We start from the raw sequence: 18,256 nt of genomic DNA, 5'->3' as shown, positions 1-18,256 counted from the left end.
AGCAAGCAACATCGTTCAGGCATAGTGATGGAAGAGTGAGACATGCTCTTCAAGAGTGGCACATCACGTATATTAGTGTACCTTGCTATTCAGTCCTAGGAGAAATAATAGACGAGAAAGTCACAATTCTTTCTGGAATCTATGATTGACCCTTATTTGGCTATGCATGAATAGGACTGCATGCATGGCCAAATACTGGCCAGTCCTCCTCGGCGAATAGGGCTCTTCTGTGGTTTAATGTGTGTACTCTCTGCTGGCTGATTTTGCAACAGCGAACAAAATACGAAGACTTGGATTCAAACAGGGGTAACCTAGATATCTCAGCATGTTATTGTATTGTGTTTAGAATTTTTTCTTCTGAGTGACACAATGTCAGGTTCAAACTATAACAAAAGGGAATTTTTGCACAACTGAAACATCAGTGTCAAACTAATAAAATATAATTCAAATTTGCTTTCAAAGCAAGTCACTATTTCATTTTGTATAGGATGAAGTATTAACTTGTCAAGATTCCTTACTTTCAGAAGCTGTGGGCCAAAATCTATCCTCAGACATGTAAGTTCTGTCTATGGAAGTCACTGTTGACAGAGTTTTGCCAACAGAATATCTGTCTACAGAACATATCCACACCTAACAGGGGATCCCCCTGTCACCGCCCTCTGTTGACAGAGAGCTGCCAGACTGCCCAGCCCTCTGTCAACAGAACAGCCAACCGGAAGCTGTGCAAACAGGGCTGCTAGGTGAACTGGAAGCCCTCTCTTTTGACAGAGGCCCTCCAAAGCATCTACACTATTTTTCTGCCTACAGAGGCACTATGCCTCAAACATTCAAAACAGAACTCTGCCGGGAAAAAGGTAGTTTCTGTCAACAGATTCGTGACAGAATGCATTTATAGTGTGGATGCTCCTTAGTTTTGCTGGCAGAAGGCCTCTTCTTGTAGACAAAACTTTGTAGTGAAGACACAGCTATTATGTCTGACCTGCCTAATGCAGGCTGTAGAATACCATCCAGTGTTTTCTATGTAAGCATATACCGAGTCGAATAAGTTATGGACAACTCTCATTTCAGAGGCAGAATCTAGCCCAATTAATTTAGGTCCTTCAAGGACCTTTCCTTAAAGAAACAGTTCATTTTGTCTATGTCTACATGGGCACGTGGGACTGTCAACAGAATGAGTCCCTTAACCTTGGAAGTGCAGCCTGCATGGAGGACAAGCCCTTCAAGGAGCCTGGGCTCTGCACCCTCTGAACACTAACATCTGGGCCCCAGAACTCTGTGCCACCCAATACATAAATAGGAAGGGCTACCACTCCATGGTCATTCAGGCCCTCACAGACCACTGAGGACAATTTCTAGACATCTACGTCAGGCGGTCAGGCTGCAGTCATGGCTGTTCAGGCAGATGGAGATGAGCACTTGAGTTCCCCACTGGGAGTTGGCAGTGGGGCACAGGCACATGCCCCTGTGTACTGTTGGCGCTGTGACCTATCCACTCATCCCATGGCTGATGAGGCCCCACACTGGGCACCTGGACACCACCCAGGAGCTATGCAACACCAAGCTGGCACAGTCACAGAACCCCATGGAGCTCACCTTTGGGCACTGGAAGGTGAAGTTCCCCTGCCTCCTGAACTGGCAACCTTGTGGAGTGGAAGGGGAAGGACTTTCTCCAGGAGTGAGGGCTGGAGTCCAGAAGCCCATATGAACAGCCACTGGCCATGGACAGCCACAAAGCCCCGATGAAGGGATGTGCATCAGGAGGCCCTTCAGGAGCATGCCATCAGCAGAATCCAATATCCCTCCATGGCTCACTTCTGGGGGCTGCACCATATCTGCAGCCCTTCCACCCTCCCACCAGCTCTCCTTCCTTCCCTCCGGGGCCTCCAATCAACAAGGAAGGATGTGGATGTGGTCATAGAAGAACATCTTTTACTAATAAAAATCAAACAATGTCCAATACCAAATAGAACTCTCAACATACCTGAATAAAGAAGTAATGTAAAAATAAGGGTCACCGTGTGAATTACTTACATATGTGCAATTTGCCTAACTATGTGGGGGGTTGAGATGGGGACTTCTCAGCTGGGAGGGTTGTGCTACTCCAGGGAGAAGGTGGACATCAGCAAGCTGCGCTGGCTGCAGGATCCCCATCCACTGTGGGTTTGGGGGTCCCCCTCAGGGCTTGGATGATGCTAGGAGCATGGGGAGGTAAGACTGAGGTAGACAACTACGGGGCCAGGCTCGACAGTGAGGTAGCAGGGACTTGGAGGTCATGAGTGCAGGCTGTGTCCTATGCCCACTGCAGAGCCTGAAGGAACACCAGAGAGGTGGGCTCAGGGGCAGCAGTGTTGGAAGCGGGGACCTCAGCAGCTGGGGGCAAGGGTGTGGCAAGAGGATGGGGGTGGCAGGTGCTGTAGGAATGGCTCCCTGGGCCAGCCGGAACTGTACCAGGCCCAGGTAGCAACAGTTCTGAGACCTGGAGACAGTCCCAGTGCCAGTCCCTCTCCATCCACAGCTGCTTTCGGCAGTCTCATTTGGTTCATGGATCACAGCCACCATTGCCTGCTGGCTGTCCTCCTCTGGACAGCAATGGGCCCTCAGGCTGCGGGAGTGCCTCAGGTGCAGTGGGATGTCCTCCACCTGCAGTGCTGGTCCTGGTCCTACTGGCTCCAGCTCTTCCCTGGGGCTGGCTGACTGGATGGTGGGGCTGGTTGGCCCTCAAACAGTGCAGCTATGGGGGAGGAAGAGGGGATAGTGGCTGCGTCTACACGTGCATGCTACTTCGAAGTAGCGGCACCAACTTCGAAATAGCGCCCGTCGCGTCTACACACGTCAGGCGCTATTTCGAAGTTAACTTCGACGTTAGGCGGCGAGACGTCGAAGTCACTAACCTCATGAGGAGATAGGAATAGCGCCCTACTTCGACGTTCAACATCGAAGTAGGGAGCGTGTAGACGATCCGCGTCCCGCAACGTCGAAATTGCTGGGTCCTCCATGGCGGCCATCAGCTGGGGGGTTGAGAGATGCTCTCTCTCCAGCCCCTGCGGGGCTCTATGGTCACCGTGGGCAGCAGCCCTTAGCCCAGGGCTTCTGGCTGCTGCTGCAGCAGCTGGGGATCTATGCTGCAGGCACAGGGTCTGCAACCAGTTGTCAGCTCTGTGTATCTTGTGTTGTTTAGTGCAACTGTGTCTGGGAGGGGCCCTTTAAGGGAGCGGCTGGCTGTTGAGTCCGCCCTGTGACCCTGTCTGCAGCTGTGCCTGGCATCCCTATTTCGATGTGTGCTACTTTGACGTGTAGACGTTCTCTCACTGCGCCTATTTTGATGTTGGGCTGAGCAACGTCGAAGTTGAACATCGACGTTGCCGGCCCTGGAGGACGTGTAGACGTTATTCATCGAAATAGCCTATTTCGATGTCGCAACATCGAAATAAGCTATTTCGATGTTGGCTGCACGTGTAGACGTAGCCAGTGTGTCCTTCTCACAGTGCAGGCCCTGCAGCCAACCACCCTGCCCCTCCCCATACACCACAGCCCCTGCCCCCGGGCCTTGGGATGGGTCTGTCCATGGTGAACTTGCCATGCCTTCAGCCAGCACACCCTGCCAAATGCGGGCACCATTGTGTCATGAGCACTGGCCAGGGCAGTTCCCCACTGATCCAGGCTGAGGGGCTGCTGCCATGCGCAGGGGGGGCTGACCATCATGGTGGCATCCGCATTGGGATGGCAGGTGGTCCAGGTTTGGCTGAGGCCTGCCTGGGGTCCCCTGCCCCATACACATGTGGCGCAGTGCGTTGTTCGGGAAGGGGGATGCTGCCCATCACCTGTGGACATGCCTGGTGGTGGGGCGGCCACTCTGTGGTGGGGTGTGTGGGATGGGTCCATCACCTGTGTGGCTGGCACATTCCCAGGCATGGCAAGGGTGAGCAACCCATGCCAGGGCCCTGGAGATGATGTGTCTTGTCATGGGGGTGGGGCTGCATGTGGGGTCCAGGTGTATCGCCCCATGTGAATATGGCACATGTGCCCATCCTGGGCATAGGTCCCTGTCTGTACCATTAAGTTGGGGACTGTGGCATGTCCTCCTCCCCACCCACCTGGGTATATGTGCCCTTTGTGGGACTCACCATATGGTGCCACAAAGAGGTCTGGAAATGCCCATACCGATGCCGTGGTACTGGAGGGACCAGATGACAGAGCAATGACCATTGTGCCCTGGCTGGTGTCAGCGTCTGAGGAGGCATCATTGCAGGCTTTGGGCATTGATGACATGTCTGGGCTGAGCACCTCGGTGTGGGGGAACTCATCGCCAGTGTTGAGGACTTGCCAGCTCGGGGCCCTGTCTTCACTCCCCAGTATCTGATGCAGGACGTGGTAGTGGGAGCAAGAGGGCACACCTTCTCCCAAGTGGCACCAGGCACCCCTGGGTCACATGTAGCCTTGTCTGAGTGCCTTTATTTTTGCATGCTTCTGTTGCAGGGTGAGTGCAGGATGGCCATGCTCTGCCAGGTCTTCAGCTATGCAGGCGTAGCCTGGGGCGTTCCAGTGCTTGGCACTGGGATTCAGGACCAAGGCCCATTCTCCCACAGGTCAGCAGGTCCCGGAACTCAGCACCAGACCAGGATGAATCCCTATTCCAGGTCCCCAAGGGGGCCCCTAGGATAGTTTGTGGGGCTCCTGGGAGGGGCCAGGGCATGCCTGGGAAAACTGTGTCATGTTTTTGAAGTCATGTTTTTGAGTGGCTGTTGGGGTCTGGGAGTGGGCACATGCTGCCAATATGCAGCTGCACCCCCAGCTTCCTCCACAGGAGTTCCTGGAGCCCTGTTCTTTTAAGTGCAAGGGGACTCAGTGGCCATAGAGCTTGCTATGGAGAGGGCACCTCCGGCTCCAGCTCCCACCTGCTATGGAGGACCTGCTCTGTTGAGAGAACTGTCTACGCAGGCACTCTGTTGACAAAACACTGTCAACTGAACAAATGAGTTTTGTTGACAAACTCTTGACAGAGCTCTTTAGCCCTGCAGCTACTCGGCAAGTTTTGTCAACAAAAGGCCTGTTGTAGACAGGATGCACCTGTGTAGATGAGGCCTAAAGTTAACAGGCAAACCAATCAGGGAGGAGATGATCTTATCTTTCAAAGAACCTGAATATTCAAGCTGTTTTAAAGTTACTAGATCTAATTAATATCATTCATACTTGATATAACCCCTTTATAGGTCTTCAAAAGATGCCTCCCTCCTTGTTATATTGCCAGGCCTTTAAGAAACATTAGGTTGTACTGAGAAAAAAAAATAAAAGCTCCCATGTATATGAAAATGGCCTTTAAAAAAGGCAGGAGCATGTATCATACCCTCCTGCTGCCACTACCAGGCCCTGCACCAGTTTGAGATATGAGGATGATGAATTGGAAATAAATAAATAAACATAGCAATAAAAATAATAGAAAGATAGTTGCAGGGGTTAAAAAAAGGAAAATAAATGCAGTGCACTGCTGTATGCACAATGGAAAGTGTCCAAACTCAGAATAGCTTTGCATTATGACCATTTGAAAAATTCTTTGTCCAATCCATCAATTTCTCTTGGTGACCTATGTCCTGCAATTTCAAATGCATTTTGATGGTTTTTAATTGTTTAAAGGTGGTATTATAAAGATAGGCTCAAAATATCTATCTACACAATTCTGGACATTTCTAGTATTATCTTCATAATTTAATACAGTACAGATTCAGATCAAGTACTGATAATTTTTGATTATTTTATGTTGTTAATAGCTTATGAAGTGTTTCGTTTTCAGTTACATTGATATGGTAGTGTTTTGGAAAAAAACATTATCAATGCTAAAGCTGGCTGTCTAAGATAAAGAATGAGAAGAAAAAGAGAGGGAATCTGTGATTCTGAAAAGTGCTGCTGTGATTTCAAATAGTAGCAAATTTTGGTGCACAAATTTAAACACTAAATAGTTCATTTTATCCAATCAAGTCTCACAGAGCTTTTAAACCTGAACATATCCCCTTTAAAAACAGTACCTTAAGTGAGTTCAGAATTACTGCAGGCCTCCAAACCTTCATGGAGAGATTCAACCATTCATTATGTTTCATATTCCGCCAATAAACATAAATTGTTTGCTCTTATCATTTATATTTCTGAGTGGCAGCTGTGTGTGCAGAATGATTCTAGTCTGATGATTTATTATATATTTATATGAGGATGATCAAGAATAGAGCTCTGCTTAATTAGGTGGTTGGACCCTGGGGGGCCTCCCACACACTTGATTTTCCCCACAGCAAGACATTTAAATCCTGTGAATCCTCAAAGCTCAGAAAGCCTCGTAGGCTTTGACAAATGTGCCATAGAGCCTACAATGAATGGAGGTTGGACACAGATTTTTTTTTTCCAAATGCAAGTACACAGTAGCATTTACATTTCTAATTCTCTAAGTCCAAAGACCTGAAGAAAAGCAACTACACCATTCATTGCCAAATGCAAGTAGACTCAAAAACCAGCTGTCAGCAATCATACAGAATTCCTGAGGTGTTTTTCAACACACAGTACAATAGCTGAATACAAAAGGAGGAAGAACAATCACGAATATAAGAACTCACTATCAAATTGTGTTCCAACCAATTTTGCAGGGATCTGATTTCAGCTCTACCAAGGTAAACTTAAAGGAGTTACCCTAGATTTCCACTAAAGAAACTGAGACTAGCATCTGTCCCTGAATTATTAGTATTGTGAATATACACAGCACTTTCCAGCAGAAAGAATATGTTAAAAAAAAAAAAAACTGTGTTCAAAGCAGCTTACAACTGAATGACACTAACATGAACTGTTCACTTAACAAAGCATTATGTGGGTTCTAGTACTTAGAATGCTTGTTTTTTTGAAAGTGATTTGACTGATAGGAATTGGCGAACGTTACGGGACAGACTGTTCCTGGCTCTTGCATATAGTTGGAAATGAAGGGCTGTAAGAATCTTGCCATATTTAAGCCTATCAAGCGCAATGGAGGAGAAATGTCATTTCCTGTGCACGGGGATTGCTCCCTCCATACATTTCTAAGGATGCATTTCACTTCAAAAAGAGGGGAAGAGATGGTGACATGGCAAGAGAGAAGTTCTCCTGGTGACATGGCACCAACTACATTGATGCCTACGTCAGTATTACTATCACTTCCCAGCTGTGGATTTATTGACATCCCTGAGCCATGTAAGTTACACCTAAGTAATTTGTCATGTGGACAGAGCCTAAATAATCAACACATTAATGAGCAATATAAACCTATCAAGCACTAGAAATTAACTTGACCTAAGGATGACAGAGGGGAAGATCTAGAGCTGTAATCTGATCTTAGTGTAACTCCATTGATTTCAGGGGAGTAACACTTCAGGTTTCCACCTGCACAACTAAGATTTGAAAAATGATCCAAATGGATCAGAAAAGAAAGAAGTGTTTTTGTTTGTTTGTTACTCCTCTAACGTGGGAGATTTGGCTGAAAGATTAGTAGTTGGAGGAATGGGGAGAAAAAGGGTTTCCATTTTGTCTGCCTTAACATTGAAAATGTACATTCAGGGCTCACTCCTAAAGTTTTATTTGGACTGTAATCTCTTGACCTACAGGATGTTTCTAATAATATAATTACTCATAAGTATTCTCATTTACTTCAATAAGACTGCTTGCAGGATCAAAGATGACCCGCGAGTAAGGCATGCTAGACTGAACACAGGGAAATGTATAGTTGACCAGATAGTGGCCTTGCCTTACTCAGGCATGAGCGTAAGGGGTAGGAACTGTGGGATGTACACATCTCCCTCAATGTGGGACCGTGCAAAGAAAGCCACAAGGTAGCCCTAAGACAGAAGTACAAAGGAATTTTTAAAGACATGTTACCTCTTAAAAGTTCTCCATATGTTTTATTTAACTTATTCTGCAGGTTATTTTCAAGGGTTTGTGCTTCTTTTAGTTTTTATTTGACTTATTTGCCTAACTTCCTCATGATGTCTCTTTAATTTTCACAGCCTGCTTATAATGCAGTTAGGAAAGCCTTCTATGTGAACATGCTTAATGTAATCTACAATTGTCAGCATCTTTTCTAATTCACTCTGTTGATGTCTTGCATTAGAAAATTCTCCATGTGTACAATCAGATTAGTTTATCAGAAATTTCTCTCATTCTTTGGGACCTGCAGTTGTGGAACATTTCTTTGTTAGGTGTCAATTTCTCAGCACTCTTGCAGATTTGTGTTGGCTTTCTGTGAAGTTTAAGACAGATGGAATTTACATTCAATCTGGCCCTTAGAGATCAGGAATTATTCTGCTCATTTTAATACCATGGATCACAGATCTGTAACACAAGAGCTTACATTAAACTGTCACTGGCCTGATTTGCTAATAGTGGTTTCTCTTTCATTAGGTGGTGTTTGCCATCGTGTTTCTCCCAACTAACAGGGAATGTGACCTTTGGAAAATATAAATTAAGGATCATCTGAGTAAACGTGGAAAATAACACTATCAAAATCAGGGAGACATGAGCTTAAACATAAAGATAGTTGGCACAAATCAACAGAGCTCCGTCAAAGTCTATGGTGATTTACGTGAACTTAGAAGCTGTCCCTAAGAAGAAAATGAGGTCAAGAGCAGAAGAATTCCATGTGTGAGCAATCAGTGGCCATCACATATTTCCATTGCCACATTGTGAAAACACTTGCACACAGCAGAAACAATTTGAAACTATTTCACAGTCTTATGTTGACAATAGGTTTGTTATAGAAAGTAATATTGCCTTGTTCCCAATGACTGCAACTGAGCTAAATAATTTACACCAAGTGGGCAGATAGCCCAGTACAGCTAGAGTTGTCAAACTAGTTCATATTCATTAAAAGAGCTTTGATGATGCTGTGGCCTTTCTACCTTTCCTTTCCTTCCTTTTTCCTTTCTATTGTATTTTTCTTTATCTCTTTCTTTGTAGGAAAGATATATTTTATTAAGAAGGGAGAATAATTATGTATTTTATTAGGCTACCTGAAATTTTATGCCATTATTGTGGCTCCAAAGCTAGTTAGTAAGTGTGGAAGTATAACGTTGTATAAGTATAACGTTGTATAAGGGGACATGCTGGATACATTGTATATGAGAGGACATGCCAAAACATGTTACAAAGTATCTGAGGGAGCTCATGTAGGGACAGTTAGCTTTTGAATGGAGAAGCAATTAAGATGGAGCCAGTGCGTCTAAGAAGCAGGCATCAGAATGGAAGGTGTGAAGGGCAATTAGTTAAGTTAACTGGAAGCTGATAAAGGAGATTGTTAAGGGTGGCAGGTAATTGAAGATATGTGACTGGTCTCAGGGATCTCGAAGGGTGGTGACTAAACTCTTTTTCTTCTTTTGACTGTAACTTCTCTGTAACTTGTTCTCCAAAAAACTGTATAAATTAAGAGACACAAGCCCCACTCAGGGGGCTCACTTCTAAATGTATTAGCAGAGTGGCTTTGCTAATAAAACAGAGTGGTCTGATAAATTGTGAGTCTGAGTCAAACTTTGACAATTTGGAGGTTCCACCGAGATGGCAAGCGGCTTCGCTGAGGCTGTGTGATCCCTGACTGCCTTGCAGGACAATCGTGGCAGCCGGCGCCTGGACGCTTAGTCCAAGAGATCCTCCACAAGACAGAAAGGTACACAGCAGCAGCGCAGTCTACGCCATCGAACTTGTTGGTTCCCACTCTGTTTGGGTAGGGGTCTTTGGATCCAGCTTCTGGAATCAGACGTCTCAGGTAATTATTATTTTTGTGCTTTAACCGGTTTGAGGACTGTCTTGTCTTTGTGTCTATCTGTCTTCCCTGTGGCGTGTGTGTGAATCTGGGAGCCATCTCTGTCCGGAGACTGGCTGACCAAGGGGTCCCCATCCCCACGGTCTGAATAAGTGGAATCTGCACAGCTGCAGCCGCACCACGCCTTGGGTATAACCCCTGGTGTGAAAGCAAGGGCAGTTGAGGCAGTAGCCTGTGGGCTCCTTTCTGTGTGTTGCACCGGGTACCGCTCTGCCGAGCCCGAATTTCCTTCTTGTGTGAGTGCTGTGTGAAGTCCTCCTGGATGGGTAATCAGAAGTCTAAGGTAGAACAGTTCCCTAAGGGAACTCTGGCTTATTTTATGTATTTTAGGAGGGGTCCGGACTCTTGTAGGTTTCTTGAAAAATGGTCCAAATTAGCTCTAGAGAACCCCAAATTACAGTGCCCACTGTTAGGTTCTTGGGACAAGGATCAAGTGGACGCTTTAAAAAGCAAACTCATCCTCCCAAAAACCAAATTGGAGAGAGAAGTAGACTGCGTCATGCAGTGGTGGGAAGAGGCAAATCGTAGATGGACTGAGTCAAAACTCACCTCTCTTAAAAATGCTAGCGAAAAACTAAAAGTTCAATTGGATGCAGTCTCTCCCACCACTAGTCCGAGCGCTCCCCTTTGCCCAGTCCTGTGCAATGATCCGGATCAAACCCGACCCCCACCATACTCCTGCCCAAATAAGGAATCAGAAAAAGAAAAATCTTCAGTGACTACAGATAATGAAAGTGAGGAAGATACCCTCATTGGCCTCGCAGCTCTGCAAAATATTATGGAAAAGAAATCCAAAGCAAACTGCAAAGATTCTCTTGACCTCTCTTCTTGGAAAAGAGAACCTGATGGGAGGTTAATGAGAGACTCTGATCAAACTGTTGTGGCACCCTTACGAGTCCTTAAGATGGGAGAAAGTGAGTCCATATGGGATTATAAGCCCTGGACTCGTACGGAACTTTTATCTATAGTTAAAGGTTTTCCCAAACCACAGGAAAACTCTATCAAATTTGCTGAGGAGTTTCTGTTAATCTGTGAAACCTATGAACCCTCTGAGACAGATCTCCTCCAACTGTGTAAATTGTTAGCTCCTGCCAGTTATTATGAAAAATGGTTGGCTGCCGCAGACTGGCCAGCTGAGGCACGCCACTCAACCATAAAAAGTACTGGCCCAGTTTCGGCGTACAGAGACCTGTGTATGGTTCTTTGGAAGCGCCTGCATCAAGCCATTCTCAAAGTGTGGTCTCCTAAAACAAACTGGACAGCAATACGTTGCTGTAAGCAAGGGCAAGGAGAAAGCCCAGGCGACTATAGGTCCCGGCTAACTGATATTTTCCTACAACATTCAGGAATACAAGAGCCCAATGTAAATGGGCAGGGGGCCTTGGCACATGCATTTGTTGATGGTCTTCTCCCTGCCACAGGCAGCATGTTAAAACAAATAAGTGTGGGATGGGAGACTGAAACCATGGACAAATTGCTGGCAGTAGCAGATCATTGCCACCGCACTTTAAAAGGAAAGGAGGAACAGTCCTCCCAAAAGTTAATGGCTCTGCAGATACAGCATTATTCAGGGCTAAGCAGACCACACCGGGGACAGGGACGGGGTCGTGGAAGGGGGCGGGGGGCTGGATTAACTGGGGATTGTAACTACTGTAAGCAGCCTGGACACTGGAAAAGAGAGTGTCCAAGACGACCTAATAATCGTATGGGAAATCAAGTGAACCCCCCGCTGGTTCCTCCAGCTGATCCCCAACCCTATTTTTCACCCCAACAATGACGGGATGCGGGGGAACCTCAGAAAGTTTTAGCTCCCTTATTACCTCTGTCCCCTACTGGAGAATGTGTCCTGACTGTAAATGATCTCTCTCTCCCTTTCCTTGTTGATACTGGAGCTTCTCTTTCTACAATCCGCACCACTGACTTGCCTGTGGTTCCCCGATCTGGAAAATCTATGTCTGCTGTTGGCATTACAGGGATCCCTACCTCTTTTCCCCTCTCAAAACCTTTGTCTGTTCAGGTCGGTCCCCTCTCTGAGGAACATGCATTCCTCCTCTCTGATTCCACCCCTGCAAACCTTCTGGGACGGGACTTGCTATGCAAACTTGGCTGTTCTATTTACTGCTCCCCAGATGGTGTCTATCTGCAAATCCCTCAGTCTTCCTTATGTGATTCTGTAGCCTCCCTGCTGTCTGAAACTTCCCTCTCCACTCCGGTCCCTTGCTGTCCCTTAACTCCGTCCCTAGAGCACCTAATCTCTCAGGTTCCTTCCTCCCTATGGCCATCTCACCCATCTGAAGTGGGCCGATTAAATACTGACCCAGTTCGGATTACTGTAGACAATTCCAAACCTCTGCCTCGCCTGTCTCAGTATCCTTTGAATCCTGAGGCAGAGGCTGGGATTGCTCCAGTTATATCCGCATTAAAAGAACAAGGAATTATTGTCCCTTGTTCCAGCCCCTGTAACACCCCTATCCTCCCAGTTCAAAAGGCTGATGGCAAATCGTGGCGATTTGTTCAAGACCTTCGAGCTATTAACCGTATTGTCATACCTTTTTTTCCAGTGGTCCCTAACCCCGCTACAATACTAGCATCTATTCCTCCAAATGCAACCCACTTTACTGTTGTAGATTTGTGCTCCGCTTTCTTCTCTGTCCCAGTTCACTCTGAATCCCAGTATCTCTTTGCCTTCTCCTACAAGGGTCAGCAATATACATGGACTACCCTTCCCCAGGGGTATACAGAGAGTCCATCCTATTTTTCTCAAGCCCTAGCCAGGGATCTTGCTGATCTGGTTTTCCCATCAGGATCCACACTGATCCAATATGTGGACGACTTACTCCTGTGCTCCCCCTCTCTATCTGCCTCAGAAACTGATTCACTAACACTTCTCACAGCTTTAGTGAACAAGGGTCATAAGGCTTCTCACACAAAATTGCAGCTCTGCCAAACCTCTGTCACATACCTAGGCTTCCTACTCTCCCAGGGCTCCCGTACACTCTCTCCAGCCCGGGTACAAGCCATCCTTAGCTTTCCCCAGCCTTGCTGTCCACGCCAGGTCAGAAAATTCTTAGGCATGACAGGGTTCTGTAGGCAATGGATTCCCCAACATGCTTCTCTGGCTAAACTACTCCAAGAACTCACTCGATCCTCTGTACCTAACCCCATGCCATGGCCACTTGAAGCAAATGCTGCTTTCATCTCCCTTAAGCAGAACTTAGCCTCTGCCCCTGCCTTAGGGTTACCTAACTATGACAAGCCTTTTACCCTTTTCTGTCACGAACAATCTGCTTGTGCCCTTGGGGTTCTTACTCAGGAGCACAGTGACAGAAATCGCCCAGTGGCTTATTTCTCTGCAACCTTGGACCCTGTAGCCCAGGGTTTACCCCCTTGCCTACGTGCTGTAGCTGCTGCAGCGCGCCTGGTAGAGATGTCTGAGTCCCTTGTCCTCCGCTCTCCTCTCACTCTCATGGTTCCCCATTCTGTGGAAACTCTCCTTCTGCAGTGCAACACTGCTCACCTCTCCTCTGCTCGCCTCACTAGGTATGAACTTTTGCTGCTTTCAGCCTCACATATCACTATTAAGTGCTGCTCCCGGTTAAACCCTGCTACCCTCCTTCCTTTACCTAGTGATGGTGAACCCCATGACTGCGTTGCAACTGTCTCTGCTATCACTGTCCCGTGCCCCGACCTTTCAGATGTACCTCTCCCTAACTCTGACTTGGTATTATTCAATGAGGGGTCCTGTTATAGAAATGACCAAGGCCACCTTCTTGCAGGGTGTGCTGTGGTCTGTCTCTCTGAAACCATAGAAGCTGTGCCTTTACCCTCTGTGACCTCTGCCCAGGTGGCTGAACTGATTGCCCTAACCCGTGCCTGCTTTCTAGCCGAGGGGCTCTCTGCCACTATTTTTACTGATTCTCAGTATGCCTTTGGGGTTGTGCACGACTTTGGCACCCTCTGGCAGGCTCGAGGTTTTCTTACCTCTACTGGTACCCCTATCAAGAATGGCCCCTACATTGCCGCCCTCCTGTATGCAGTTTTACTACCGTCTGCCTTGGCAATTGTTAAGTGTACTGGCCACTCAGCGGCAGACACCGAGGTGGCAAAAGGTAATGCACTTGCTGATGCTGCTGAAAAACATGCCGCCACTATAAAACCTTCACCAGAAGCGTTTCTTGGTCCCCTCTCTGTCTCTGTAACGCCATCATCCCTATCTCATCTCGCTCAGCTCCAGGATTCTGCCCCAGAAACAGAGAAAGACTCCTGGAGTGCTTTGGGTTGCTCTTTGCATTCTGATTCCCTTTGGCAATCGCCCACCGGTACCTTTGTAGCCCCCCTCTCACTCTACCCGTCTCTAGCCACCCTGCTACATGGTGTTTCGCATGTCGGCAAGGAGGGGATGGTCTCTGCTATGAGTAAGGCAGGGTGGTGGGCTCCCCATTTCAGCTCCTTTGCAACCCGCCACTGTGCCACTTGTGTTACTTGTCAAAGCCACAATGTAGGCAAATCTGTAAAAGTAACACAAGGGTTCCGGGGTTTGCCTCAAGCACCTTTCCTACACTGGCAACTTGATTTTGTACAAATGCCAAAGTGTCAGAAATATGAATTCATTTTAGTTATAATATGTCTATTTTCGGGTTGGATTGAAGCCTTTCCCTGTCGCAAAGCTGAATCATTGTCTGTTGCAAAATGTCTGTTAAACCACATTATCCCTACCAAGGGAATTCCTGCCACTTTGTCTAGTGACCGGGGAACACATTTTACAGGAAAAATTGTTCAACGTCTAAACCAGGTATTACATGTCACCCACCTGTTGCACTGCCCCTACCATCCACAGAGTGCAGGGGCAGTTGAAAGGCGAAATGGTGTGCTTAAAAATAAGCTGGCAAAAATCTGTAATTCCACAGGGTTAAACTGGCCAGCTACTTTACCACTGGCCCTTATGGAAATTCGGTCATCCCCATCCCAGAGACACAAATTGAGTCCATTTGAAATCATCATGGGACGCCCTATGCGAACAATGGCTACTATTACCCCAGTCCCAGACCTAAACCTAACTCACAGCACGCTCCTCCAGTACTGCAAAGGGTTAATGCAAGCTGTGAGCTCCTTCCATTCGCAGGTGCGAGCAGCTTGGCCGACGGAACCCACCTCTGCTGCCTGTCACACTCTTGAGCCTGGTGATTGGGTCTACCTGTGGCACCACCTTCGGAAGCAAGCCTTGGAACCCCGGTGGAAGGGTTCATACCAGGTACTGCTCACCACCCAGACAGCAGTGAAATTATCCGGCATCTCTGCATGGATCCACGCCTCACAGTGTAAGCCAGCGCCACCTCCAGGGGACCAAGCACCTCTGCAAGACCACGCAGAACCAGCTTCAACCCCAGAAGACAAAGAAGAACAGCCTGCAATACCTTACAATCTGCGCTCTCGTAAGGGTTGCCAGAAGCAGAGGGTAAGCAGACAGCAGGACCCAACAAACAAGAAGCAGTAGTGAGCCTAGCGCCTGCTGCCTGGTGGACATAAAACCGTGACTGCGGCTCCCTCGAAAGGGGTTGTCGGAACCAGAAAGGGTCCTGCTTCCAACATGTGTCCTTTGAGAAGCTTAATCCTCAGCTACTGTGTCCTGAGGGTCTGGGGAATCCAGAGTGACAGTGACAATTCTTTCATCCAACAACAGGTACAGATAGCCCAGATCCTGAATATTTCTAATTGCTGGGTCTGCAGCCACATCCCAGCTCACTCACAAGCTAGTATCCCTACCATGGCAATCCCTTTGAATTCCTCAGAGCTTGCTGGAGAACCCTATCCACTTAAAAGGACATGGAAGGAAAATGACACTTGGGGGCTGGGAAAAACATATGTTCCTAAACTTACAAGTGTGGTGAAAGGAAAGGGCCACTGGTGCTGGGTGTGTAATGGGACAGGGCTGAATCTAGGGAGGAGCAGCTGTCTCCAATACATCGTGTCCCATGGTGTATGGGACTATTCAAACAAGGTTGGAGAATGGCGAACCGGGTATGGAAAGATAAACTTCCTCTCAACCTGGGATCAAACCAGAGATTCAATCTCTTGCTCCCCCTACAGCCTCCCTGAGAAAAACAGCACCATCTACAAAGGTCATGTAAATGCTACCTCTTCTCCCAGTGAAAATCATCCGGTGCCCTTTGGGGGATACTATTCCTCCTTCGTAAATTCTTACATGTCAAAGGGTTGCAGTCAACCCTTCCCAGCTTTAATGGGACATCATTGGGTTTGTGGGGAAAATGCTTACACTGTGTTACCAGCAAATTGGTCAGGTATCTGTTATCCTGCTCAGCTTTTCCCACAATTCTGGGTGCTTGTAGCCAGACAGAATGCTTCAATCCCTCCCACGAAATCGCCTCCGTAATTTCAGGCGAAAAAGGAGGGACTTGCCAGATGCTAAATGGTATGTAGATAACATAAGCCCCCTAACTTGGGAAGAAGCTGTTGGCATTTCTTTAATCCCAGTAGGGGGGCGTAATTCACCATGCAAAAAGGCTTTTAAGGTTACAAGCAGTGGTTGAGATCATGGCCAATGAAACAGGAGAGAGCTCAGAAGCTCTGGCCAAAGAAGCAGGAGCGGTCCGACAAGTGGCCGTCCAAAACCGTCGGGCATTAGATATAATACTGGCAGCCAAAGGAGGGACCTGTGCTCTAATTGGAACAGAATGCTGTGTATACATACCTGATAATACTAATGAGGTAATAAATCGTGCTAGCCATCTGGAGCAAATTGCATACCTTCCCCACGAAGAACCAAGTTCCTTGTGGAAATGGATAAGTAACTTATTCAATTTCTCTAGTCTGGGAAACTGGTTGTTTCAAGGAATCCTGACTATCCTATTTGGAATTCTAATAATCTTTGTGTGTTTTCAATTGATTTCTTGTTGTATCCAAAACTGCACAAGACACACCATCCATCAGGTTACCCCTAACCAGAGTGCTAATCTAATGTTGTTAAATGTCACCAGTGAAAGTAATGAAAAAGAACGATTGATGTATGGAATCCAGTAAGTCGTTGGTCATGGGCGTAGCCTTGACCAAAAGGGGGATTGTGGAAGTATAACATTGTATAAGTATAACGTTGTATAAGGGGACATGTTGGATACATTGTATATGAGAGGACATGCCAACATGTTACAAAGTATCTGAGGGAGCACACGTAGGGACAGTTAGCTTTTGAATGGAGAAGCAATTAAGACGGAGCCAGCGCGTCTAAGAAGCAGGCATCAGAATGGAAGGTGTGAAGGGCAATTAGTTAAGTTAACTGGAAGCTGTTAAAGGAGATTGTTAAGGGTGGCAGGTAATTGAAGATACGTGACTGGTCTCAGGGATCTCGAAGGGTGGTGACTAAACTCTTTTTCTTCTTTTGTCTGTAACTTGTCTGTAACTTGTTCTCCAAAAAACTGTATAAATTAAGAGACACAAGCCCCACTCGGGGGGCTCACTTCTAAATGTATTAGCAGAGCGGCTTTGCTAATAAAACAGAGTGGTCTGATAAATTGTGAGTCTGAGTCAAACTTTGACATAAGTAATTGTCACTCCTGCTAACTAAGGAGAACTAAAGCTAATCGGAATGTGTCTATGATGTTACATTGATGATGCCAAGCACAGACTGTTCTATTTTTTTGGTTTCTTCTTCCAGACAGAACAAGTTTAAACACATCCAGGACACCCAATGGAACTTGTTTCCGGCCACTTGCTTATGTATCATTCATTTTCCACTCTTCATCCTAATGATTTTCATTAAGACACTAAGTAGCTTTATAAAGAACAAATTGTAGGTTGAAGGAAATGTGAAGGCTTTGAGAGATGGAAGCAAGGATAGAGGTGGGTCAGGGCTCAATAATTGGATTTTTCAGCATATTTGGCCTCTTTCAGAAGCAGCAATATACAAAGACAGCATCATCTGCACATTCTGTGAAACTGTGGTAATCACGTACAGACTTTTTGTAGCATATAGCTCTGATACCTTTATGGTTGAAACTGTAGAATTCACAAAATATTTGTATTTTTCCAATCCCTGCATTTGCCCCCACTTAAAATTTAAATTTAACTATTTCTCCTTTTAAAACGATAGTATACAATATTCCTTACTTTTCAATGATTACCTGCATATACTTGTGACACTCCATACCTCAAGGGAGTCCCTTGTAATTCCCAGTCATCAATTCTTTAAAATTGTGATATTTCATGTAAACCATGACATCCATTTTTATCTAAATATGTGTATCATCAGTACATATGAATTATGAGATTGTAGTACATGTATTATTAAAATATGCTATGATTTGAGGGACTGGCCAGATATTAGATCTCCAGAGAGAACAAGGGAGGTAACCAATGCTGAGGTACACGTCAAGCAACCATCAACAGCCATTGTCCAGCAAAGGGAGTTACAAATCAATGACTTAC

This window comes from Carettochelys insculpta, chromosome 2 (assembly GCF_033958435.1).
Source record: "Carettochelys insculpta isolate YL-2023 chromosome 2, ASM3395843v1, whole genome shotgun sequence".
NCBI classification, from domain to species: domain Eukaryota; kingdom Metazoa; phylum Chordata; order Testudines; family Carettochelyidae; genus Carettochelys; species Carettochelys insculpta.
The sequence above is the reverse complement of the archived record's forward strand: the minus strand, read 5'-3'. Positions refer to the sequence as shown.